This window comes from Atractosteus spatula, chromosome 8, assembly GCF_055471065.1.
Source record: "Atractosteus spatula isolate fAtrSpa1 chromosome 8, fAtrSpa1.hap1, whole genome shotgun sequence".
NCBI classification, from domain to species: Eukaryota; Metazoa; Chordata; class Actinopteri; order Semionotiformes; family Lepisosteidae; genus Atractosteus; species Atractosteus spatula.
Genome location: NC_142713.1, coordinates 20058609 through 20069114, shown reverse-complemented (window position 1 = coordinate 20069114; position 10506 = coordinate 20058609). Strand labels below are relative to the sequence as shown.

At 35.3% G+C, this 10506-nt stretch overlaps 1 protein-coding gene across 1 annotated transcript in view; it reads left to right on the top strand.

Annotated features, from left to right (window-relative positions):
- The first annotated feature begins 9082 nt into the window (after positions 1-9082).
- The window catches only part of grm3 (glutamate receptor, metabotropic 3), an 83665-nt gene continuing 82241 nt past the window's right edge, over positions 9083-10506 (top strand). Inside the window, exon 1 of the mRNA XM_088922883.1 lies at positions 9083-9200. The gene's annotated coding sequence lies outside the window, so the exon portion shown is untranslated. The remainder of the gene's footprint in view (positions 9201-10506) is intronic.

The following is a 10506-nucleotide window of genomic DNA, read 5'->3' as shown; positions in this document are numbered from 1 at the left end:
TTTGGGAGATGGAAGAAAACTGGAGTAGCTGAAGGAAAAAAAACACTCAAACCTGAAGGGTACATGCAAATTACACACAAAACGTGCACCAATCCAAAACTGAGCACTGGCCCCAAGAGCTCTGCGGCGGCAGCATTAACTACCTTGTTACTACTGTATATGTAATGGTTAATTTGATTTAATTAATACTAATGATACACAGCATTACATAACACTACATCACAATGCATTTTAAATAGAGGTGCTTTTAAAAAAAATGTATGACGGCTATCCAATTGCCGAACAGAGCTTTGTGCTGACGAAAAAAAACACACCAGAATAATTTGATTGCCGTATGAACAGATGGATTCACGGTATGAGGTGGAAGTCTGGAATCAACACATGCTAACTTCCCAAACAAAATAACCAGTAGGGGATTTAAATTTCCAAAGTGGCAACTCTATAGGAGTGCGACTGTATTCCTTTCACTAGCAATCTAGGATCCAAGTTAATGGGAAAATTTAGATCCTTTAGCCTTCCGCTGTATGTGGTAAGCCCATTGGAGGGTACAAGAGTACAAAAGAAATTGTTCTAAGTGTCGCTGTCCCTGACAGGATGGAGCTGGTCACTTTTGCTTACACACTAGCTACAAAGCACAAAGGACCCATTATCCTGCCAGCCAACATTTCAATAGTGTATAGCTGGAGAGGGCTCCTTTTTGCTTATGAGTGGGCTGGATTGTAAATACAGCATATAGGATGGTAAGAAAGAAAGTGAAGTTGTGAGCTAAAGCAAAATAGCCCCTGTAAACAAAATGCTTCAGAGGAGAGGACTTGCTTTTGGCACTGTGGAAAATAAAAGAATAAACCTAATAAAAAAGAATGGCAACAAAGCCAAAACACAAGTACACCTCTAGCAGATCAGCTTTAGAGCTTTAGCTTCCATTTAAATATTGCATGCGTTTAATACATAAAGTTAAAAATGCAAGCCATTCATGCTCAAAATTTGAAAGACTGCCGTCTTCTCCCACTTCCTGTAAAAAAAAATTCCACCTTCTGGGATGAGCTCTAGGTTGCCATAAACCTTACCAAGAATTAGAACACAAGGAAGGATGCAAATAAGAGGTCATTTGTCCCTTCTTTGGGACTCTAATAGTTTATGGATGAATATACTTATTTATTTACTATTAAATCCTGCTGGTCTGCATGTGGCGAGGTAAGGCTGGAAACAGGAGAAAGGAGGAGAGGTTGAATGAAAGTTCCTGCGTTGCCAGTTTGTGAGGGTCAGTGGGTGAATTATTTATTTTCCGTGTCATTTTTTTCCATGTCAAGTAAACTATTTTTTAAATAAATGGTTGCTCTTGCCTACCACTCAGAGGGGTAGCAAATCTCTGGCAAATAACCTTGGTGACATAATAATGGTATTCATCATGGTCCAACTTTAACACAAGACATACTGATATTTCAGAATATATCCGGTTTTCATTTGTTGAATGGCCTTGAAAAAACATTACATTCAGTCAAAAAAAGAAACAATATTCAGAATGTTTTTATGTAATGTGCCAGTGTAAACGTACTATATCATGGTATTGTAAATGCCCTGAAATACAAGTTGCATTAAATGGGACATTAGGATGTTATTTACTTGCGAAACTGGAAAAAAAAGAATCAGAAATATTATCAGCCATTAAAGTAATTGGGGAAAAAAATATTACAGTACTCTTAACTGTTGTAGATTTCTACTTTACTGAAACTCAAATACTGCAGACAGCTTGGTGATTATTGGTTTAAATGACATACAGTAAAGGCACATTACCATGGAAACACCATACATGTAACACTTCAGACATTCATCATAAAACAATCCTGCTAAGCTTCCCCTCATTGTACTTGTTCTGTCTGATGTTTTTCCTCTTCAATACAGAAACATGCACATTCCTTAACAACAACTTGAACATAAATATCTAAAATACAATATATTCATATTTCAGGACACAGGGGTCTTATATGAAGTTTGTAGAAAAAAAATCCCCACAACCTTAGGTTATATATGTAAACGGCAAAAAAATTAAAAGGCCTTTAAGTAGAACAGATGGCACCTTTAATCTTGAAGACGTTATGAAGTAGAGAAGAATTTGTAAAGCTACATATTTCATCATAACAAAAACCAAGTTATAATATTAAGTAAATTCATGTCTGAGATGCACCACATTAAAACCTTATGCCTAAAGATTCTGTTTTTATGCGTAACGTTTGCACAGGCTTACCACAATTCCTTATACTTACAGTATATACAGTACCACTTTTCTGAACACTCCAGTCAAAGCACTTCACAAGCAATGTGCACCCCCTGCTGGCCCCACTAACACCTCCTCCAGCAGCAGCCTTGGTTTTTCCCAGGAGGTCTCCCATCCAAATACTGACCAGGCTCACACCTCTCTAGCTTCAGTGGGGTAAAATGGCTGCTGGCTATTCTGCAAAATAATTTGTAATAACTATGGACTTCCTTTGATTCATTAAATGTCCTCTACAGCAACCTTTCCACAGGAAAAGTTACAATATTTAATCTCCTTTAATTTGAATTCCACCCTATCCTCCTTGTCCAGGTTTCTATTCCATATCAAGGTAACTGAACAAGACTGATTTTAAGTAAAACAACATGCATCTTCTCTGTGAATAGACTATATAAAGACCTCTTGTGTTAACTATTGGTGCCACTGAAGAGAGGAACCCAATGTGCATGAGAAAAACCCTCATCACAAGTGCACTTTTACATTCTGAAACAAGTGCAGGCCTCATTTCCACTCTCAGCAGTAACTATACACGGCAAAACGTTTAATATTGATAGAAAAAAAAGTTTAAGATTACTTACAATTCCTTTTGAATGAACAGCTTAGTAATGTTACAGATCTCATTAGGAGAGAAGCGAGTAGTTTCATGTGCAATTTCTTATTAAGTCAGCGAAGCATTTCTTTAACATGTGAAAACACAAACAACATTCTTTAAGACCTTTAAAACCCCCTCCTGTCCTGTCTCGTGACAAAACTTGAACAATATATGCGTTACTTCGTGGATGTCATGGTACACAAACGGAGTGTTATTTGTTAAATCAACATACGTACTGTATCAGTGCAGGAGTAGGAGGAGCCACGGACAACACCGGTAAAACTCGGCAACTCGTCAGAGTGGGCGGAGGCTGTATTTGCCGGTGTGAGGTCAGCAAATACAGGGAAAAAAAGCCAATAAAAGGAAAACGAAAAAAATGCGCCGCTTGGAACAGCAGCGTACAGGCTGGATTTCCATTTAGCGGGATCCAGACTGGAAGAAAAAGAGAACGAGGCCAAAACAAAAGAAAACTGAACCTGCCACGGTGAATCCTCACAGCGAAAACCCGGCCTTAACGCTCTCTCCACAATCCCCACCGGGACTGGCGCTAGAATGTTTTCGCCTTACGGGCGTTTGGTTGCGCAGAGGGGGAGGTGCTCTTAAGGGCCCCCGCACCTGCGGATCGTCCTTAATTAGCCAGGGCAGCTGTGATTATTAAGGCAACGCGTTGCACTTAATCCAGGGCTCAGCCTCCACACTGAACACGCCCCCGCGTTATTGCCACAGTGCATGTACAGTATACACCTGTAAAATGTGTGTAGAATGTAATAAGAATAAAAATAATAATAATAATATCTGGCAATATATTTAACAAACTCCTGGTATTACAGATATCTTTTTTAATAAAGGATCGACGTCGCTTTTCCTTTTTATTTTTTATTTGCAATTCAAAATAAACTTAAAAACCCAATATAAGTGGTGTTGGGCCCAGTTCCCCAGTGGGGTGATTGGGGATAATGTGCTTTACGAAGTACCGTTCTTCAGATGAGATGCTAGAAAAAGGTGTAAAGTGTTCACTGCTTGGTCATAAAAGTTACCATGACACTGTGCTCTGTCAACTCAAATATCTAACAGTTAAGCAAAAGGTGGTCAGTGACTTTACTTGGTCATGGTAAAAAAGGAAGCACTGTATTACAAGTTTATTTTTCTTAAATGGGAAAATCCAGGAAGAATAAGAGTGAAGCTTCATCGTGATAAGATTGTGTATCTAATGTTCTGACCACCTGAAGGATGAGATGTTGATCAGAATAGTAATGAACTTCAAAGATAAAGGTGCAAGACCACTCCCTCCAACTACATGAGCCATAATACTTGTAAATCTTTTGCGCTCTCACAGATTCAGTGTCTGGATCTAGTGCTGGCCAGTGACGATCTATTTGTAAACACTTAATAGGATTATCTGCCTCGCCACTCTCCAGGAGGCTAAAATGAAAGCACAAGTTAAATCATCAACTTCTGTACTTCAAAATCTGGCCAGAAAGAACTGGCTCCTTCTGTGATTATCTGACAATGTCATGGTTTTGTCACTGCACCACCTGCCTGACCTACCTACATCCATGCAACTACTTTCTTTGTCGTCAGATGACAGAGCAGCTACAATCTTCTTTTATAACTGCCAATGCTGAGACTGGATAGTGATAGTGAACTTTGACATTAGTTAAGAGATTAGTTTTCAGAGAACTCCCAAGGCACAATTAAAACCAGCAGCTATCAGTCTCTGTTAGACAGCCACAGTAGTTCCCTCCCTGATTCATCACAGGAAAGTGTGGTACCTGTAGTTGCAGCTTGTAAGGTAATAAGCTGCTTGTTGGATTTCTTCCTGTCAGTTTTGGAGGAGGGGATATCAGGCTCTACTGTCAACATGTCACACTTCTTCATAGCTTGCGTAATAGTGTAGATAGGAAAAAATTACTGAAACTGAATTTAAACTTAGTATTTATGAGAAAATCTTTACTATTGTGATAACCTCTTAATTAAACTACCATCTTGGCAAGGAGCCATTGTAAGTCCCTTGCACTTTTTTATCAGTATTGGTGCTGTTGACAAACGTTTTCTCATTTTAACAGTACAAAAACATATTACAAAAAAATCTGTTTCTGCTTTCTCTTAGGCAAATTATAGTTTTCATTTGGCAAATTGCATAGGAAGCTTTTGCTTTTCACATACTTAGCCATGCATGGACTTTCTTGTTTTAGTCACACAGACTATTCATTGGAGAATGGCAGACTTAAAATGCTTACATCTGAATGTGAGCTTTGCACAGAAAAGACATGACATCACATTGAGAGCTCACATCCATTCAAAAAACAGAAACACAGAGAACATTCACCGATTAGGTGGAAATGAGGCCACAAGAAAGGAGAATTTCCTGAGAAAATCCAAAGCCTAAAAAGTAAGTAGATAACACAATTATAAAATATCCGAAATGTAAAAAGAATGTATTAAAATCACAGGTGTAAACGATTTTGGTTTAAAATACCGAGATTATTTTGTATGTTGTTATCTTTACTTGTATATTATCAGAACTTAGTTATAATTCTGAATTGTATTTTGCCTAAATGTATTTATATTACCTGAATGGACTTCAATAAAAAATGAAGATGTATTTTACACTGATTTTCACACATATTTTCTGACTCTAAACAGTTTAAAATGTTATTGAAAATTATACTATATTTTGATTTCCATTTTAACAAATTGTTATGTCATTTGATCAATTACAACACATACTATGCAGTGCTGTCCATGGAAATTATATCAAAAACCAAACCTTTCTGAATAAAAAATAAGAAGAGAGTAAGCACTTGTTAAGAGTGGCCTTGAATTATTTTTTCCTAAATACTGTAAGTCCATTTCAATGGGATGAAACAATTACAAATAAACCAAACATCAAGAGTGAAGGATATCATGATGTTCCTCCACACTATTTCTGTCTACAAAATACACAGATTATTTTGATATTATCTATACAGATTGTTTGATTAATTGAATTCTTTCCTATTAAAATGCCAAATGAGAAGGTCACATGTAAACTTCAATGCCAGCAATCCACATAGATAAATTAGATAGACAGAAGATAAGACAATTATTGAAAATCATTTTTTCTCCTGTTTGGCTAGGTGATGCATATAGTCAGAGAACAGCTGATACGATATTTAGGCAAGCTTGTAAAGGTTTGTTTTTTAATAATGCACATGACCACATCAATCTAGGTTCATTTAATTTTTCTTACTATATAATACCAGATAATTCTGAATCAAATTGGGACAACAAGGCAGAAACCTGCTATTTGCAATAGTTTAAAGTGACAATGCTACTGACATTAGACTAAATAGATATTATAAATTATCTTTTAATACATTTACTAGATGACTTAGGTTAAAGAGTGTTTACAGGACTGTACTGTGATTGCGTGAACTCAGAGTTTCAATAAAAAGCTAAAATATAAGAGTTAGAATTTCAAATGCATCCTTGTGCAAAACATTCAGTTTGGACATTTAAAATTTAAGGAACTGTGACAGAAATATTGTAAATAATAAATGTATTCATTCAATGTATATGTTAGAAGAGACATCAGTGAACTATGCATATATTTAATAGCTAAAAATAAGTAATACTCTAGAGAGCATCCATCACAATTTGTATTCATGGTATTTATTTTCATTAACACGAGTGTAATATTTACAATTTCAGTTTAATATAACAAAATAAAAGTTTTAATGGCTTACTTTATGTCATTGCAATGCTTAATAATTTAAGTCAAACAGCTTTGAAATCTTGTGTACGTGAGTGGCTCTGAATATTTGTTTTTCTTCAGCATCCACTTCAACTGGAGCGAATGAGAAGCGTCTTTGCTTGACTTGTTAATAGTAAGCTCTGGCAGACTTCTGTGAAACGTATTTGCCCCCTATTTGATTGTGGGAGGAGAAAGAGCAAGTTTTCTCCTTATCCAATGAAAAAATAGATATCCAGCAAGATTGATTGCTGTTGCTAGGAGACAGAAGCATCCTTTGGAAAAGAGCAGTAGCCTATTCAGATCTGGGTGTTTTTCTCCTTCCACTCCCTCCACGAAAGCTTTCGCGAAGGCTAGCAGAGCTCTGACTTAAATACGCTGCCACTCGAAAAGGATCTGGAAGGGACTGCCTAACTAAGCAAATCGGTGGTACCCAGTACCCAGAATAAAAGAACTGACAGGAGGAACAAATCAGGCTTGTGGATAAAAAGAAGAAGCAAAGGCAAGTTACGACAAATAATGAAACTGAACTATGTTGAAAGAAGAAACTGTATTGCATGAAAAAAATGAAGGGTTAGAATACAGAGGAGTTGTGCAGATAAGAAAATGTTATGTCCGCAGGCTTAGAAGATGAGAGAATGTGAACCAAGTTTGATATTTGCATCGAATCATCCTAACGTGGAATAGTTATTTCTAAACTAATTAACAATCTTTAGAAAAGTACGTGGAATAAACAAAAAGCTGCGTTAACCTCGCTCAACTGATGCAAGTGCCGAATGAAAAGTTTAGATGAAAGAATGCCATTTCTTGAAGAAAGTGGTAGAAGCAGAAGAAAAAAGATGAACAGAGAATTGTACGATATACAGTACATAATTTCCCCAGGGCTAAAAAACCAAGCAGGGAATGAAACACGTTTACAGTTACATGATTAGAGAAGCCTGACAGACCGAACTGTTAAAATGTACAGTAATTATTTCTCCCAAAACAACGAAATTGGCAATACCATTATCGTTCGTAAAGGTGGGAACTTATATCGCATGTTATATAATATTTAAGGGACAGGGAAGGTTTCGCAGGAATAAGGTTGTGTATGGTGATTCTTAAAGTGTTTCTACTACCAATCATATATTAGCTACTCATTTTTTATTCAAACATTACAAAACGTTAATTACTTGATTATAATGGAATGGCAAAGTGCGTATAAGTTTTTTCTCTTGACTACCATAATGCGTTTGTTGTTTCGGTGTTTCCTGGGATGTTTTACAATCTTCTTCCCACGCTGAGACCACCAAAGCTTTATTCACTTGTCATTCAGTTCCTTAGAGGTCTGTGACCTCTGACTACTGCACTCTGGACATTAGGCAACCTGAATCTTAGTCGTGGGATAACAATAACTTGAGCATCCCAAATTAATTACCGTCCTGAAAATCTTTAATGTTAACATTAAAATGATATACATATACTGATTTCATATAGCATACTTATTATAGAAGACGTACTTTCGACAAAGCAATTCTGCCAATGTATATTAATGTAAATTTAATGTATGATTTAAAGCTAAAATGTTAAAAGACTAAGAAAAACGTCATTTTTTTAACCTAGCCGATTGCAATGAAACAAGCCCAAGTATTTCAGTGTTTTTATTCTATATTTAGAATGTAGTTTATTAACAAAAACAACTGAACACAATTTTTCAGCGTAGGACATAGTACATAAAACGAATCGGAGTTTCCAATTAATTGTCTTCTAAATTGGGTGTTTACGCGTCAGTGCTGAAAAGTTTGCTCATTATAAATAAACGAGCAAATTTCAAACTTTATTCAAAAGGTTCTATTTGTTAGCCAGGAGTTCAATTAAATGTTACAATTGCGAAGAATAAGGCATTGTACTTTCACAGTTTTTATTGGTTCTGTTTATTTTCATTCTGCTTATTATGAACAAATTTTGAAAAAGGAAAATGTTTTTTGCGGTGTGTCCATAAACAGTTTGAATGGATTATTTATATACGTAGGGAAATGTGTTTTCACAAAAGAACTAGAAGGATACGTTTTAAATATTCATAGGTACAGTACTTTCTATTGAATCGTAGCCAAATATTGCAATTAACGTATGAAAAGTATGCATTGTTACGGTAACACCGCAGAGACAAAACTGTTATTTTGTGTCCATTCAGCATGTGTTCAATAAACGCCTTTTTTTTCTGACAACAAAGTGATTGCCTCCAGGTGTCCAGCTGTAATTCTAATTACCATGTAGATCATGGTGTACCTGATTCTAGACCAGGTACGGATTCTAGAATGTATGATTATTCTTCATTATATATATCAGTAAGATATCACTTTTAAATTCTAAAACTGAATTGGGCTAATACTGTATGTCACAGTATACAGTACATACAGTATACTGTAAGTGCAGTACTATGCAGTAATTGCTGTATCGTATTACAGGATGGTGATTTTCTACACTGTGATTTTCTACATCCTAGGGAAGACAACAACAAAGAATTGGAATTTTTACTGTTTTTGGATTGATCAGACCTTTGACTTGAAGAACAAAGAAATAGGAATAGAAGAAACAAACAAAGGCAAGCACTTGAGAACCAGGTAAGCGTAATGGAAATTCTGTCCAAGAACAGAACAAAAAATGAAGAAAAAAATGAAAAAGTAGTATTTCACAGGAATCTTTATTGTCTGCAATTAAATACAAAGATAAGGTAATAAGTTGTAAGATTTTTTTTACAAATAAACCAACCAATAAGTACAGTACTTCAAACTAATAAATAAGCAGTTTGTTTCCTAAAAATATGTATAATCTAAAATATCTTTTAGTATCTATTACTCCCTAGCAGAAAGCACTTAATGATGTATAATTAACTTTATTCAGTATTCAAACAGATGTTTAAATGGAAACACACACCCATGATTTGATGGTTTTGAGGCATGCACGTGTAATACAATAAATGAAATCCAATTACATTAACAAACACTTCTCCACCCAAAGTCCTCATTCTGGAAGCCAAACACATCCCCTGTATAATTTATCAAAGCTGTTGCTAAATTATATTTGCAAATGGATGTTAGTAAGTTCAATCTAAGGTTCAGGTGCATGACTGTCTATTCAGATGGGTTTTGATCAAGCATACTCTTGGCGTTTTTAGTCATGTAGTTATGAATTCATAGTTTCTTATGTGCTGACAGCAATATTTAGTAACACTGCATCTAAATACACAGTATGTTATGTATATTTAAGAGATCATCTATTGATTTAAGGGATAGAATTCCCTTGAACATTTATCATGCAAATCGGACTTGGAAATAGAATGGATGCTAAAATTAAGATGATTAAGTGAAAATGATTCAAATCAAGATTTCAAAATACAGTATAGGTGGAATTTGTCATTTTTGATGATCACTGGTGTAATCTGTTTTATTCATGCAGAGAATGTTGTATTTAATGGATCTTGGTAAGAAACACTGACAAAGGTTTTGCCGTTGCACTTACAGATCTGTACTTTACTCAGAGGACTACATGGTGGAAAGAAGTGCATTAGAATCATTTCTAGTTCAGTGGAATAACTTTTATTCATTTCTTTGAGATTTTTCTTTTTAAGATAATACCTTTATTTTTTGTACCTTTTTTATATCTTTCATTTCGAACTGAATTCTCATAAAAATTTTAATGACTCATAATGTTAAAAGACACATTATCAGTAACAGGTACTGTAGCACCTAGTCCACTTAACTAATTCTATTACATCAGTAACAAACAATAAGAGAAGAGCTCAAATTAAAATGTCACTTTTTTTTGTCAGTTTTGTTAGTAGGGTAAAACTACTTTTAAAAAATAAGATGATAAAAGGTATTACTTGTTTGTTGTTTCCAGGTGTTCTTTTTAAACATTGTTTGATTT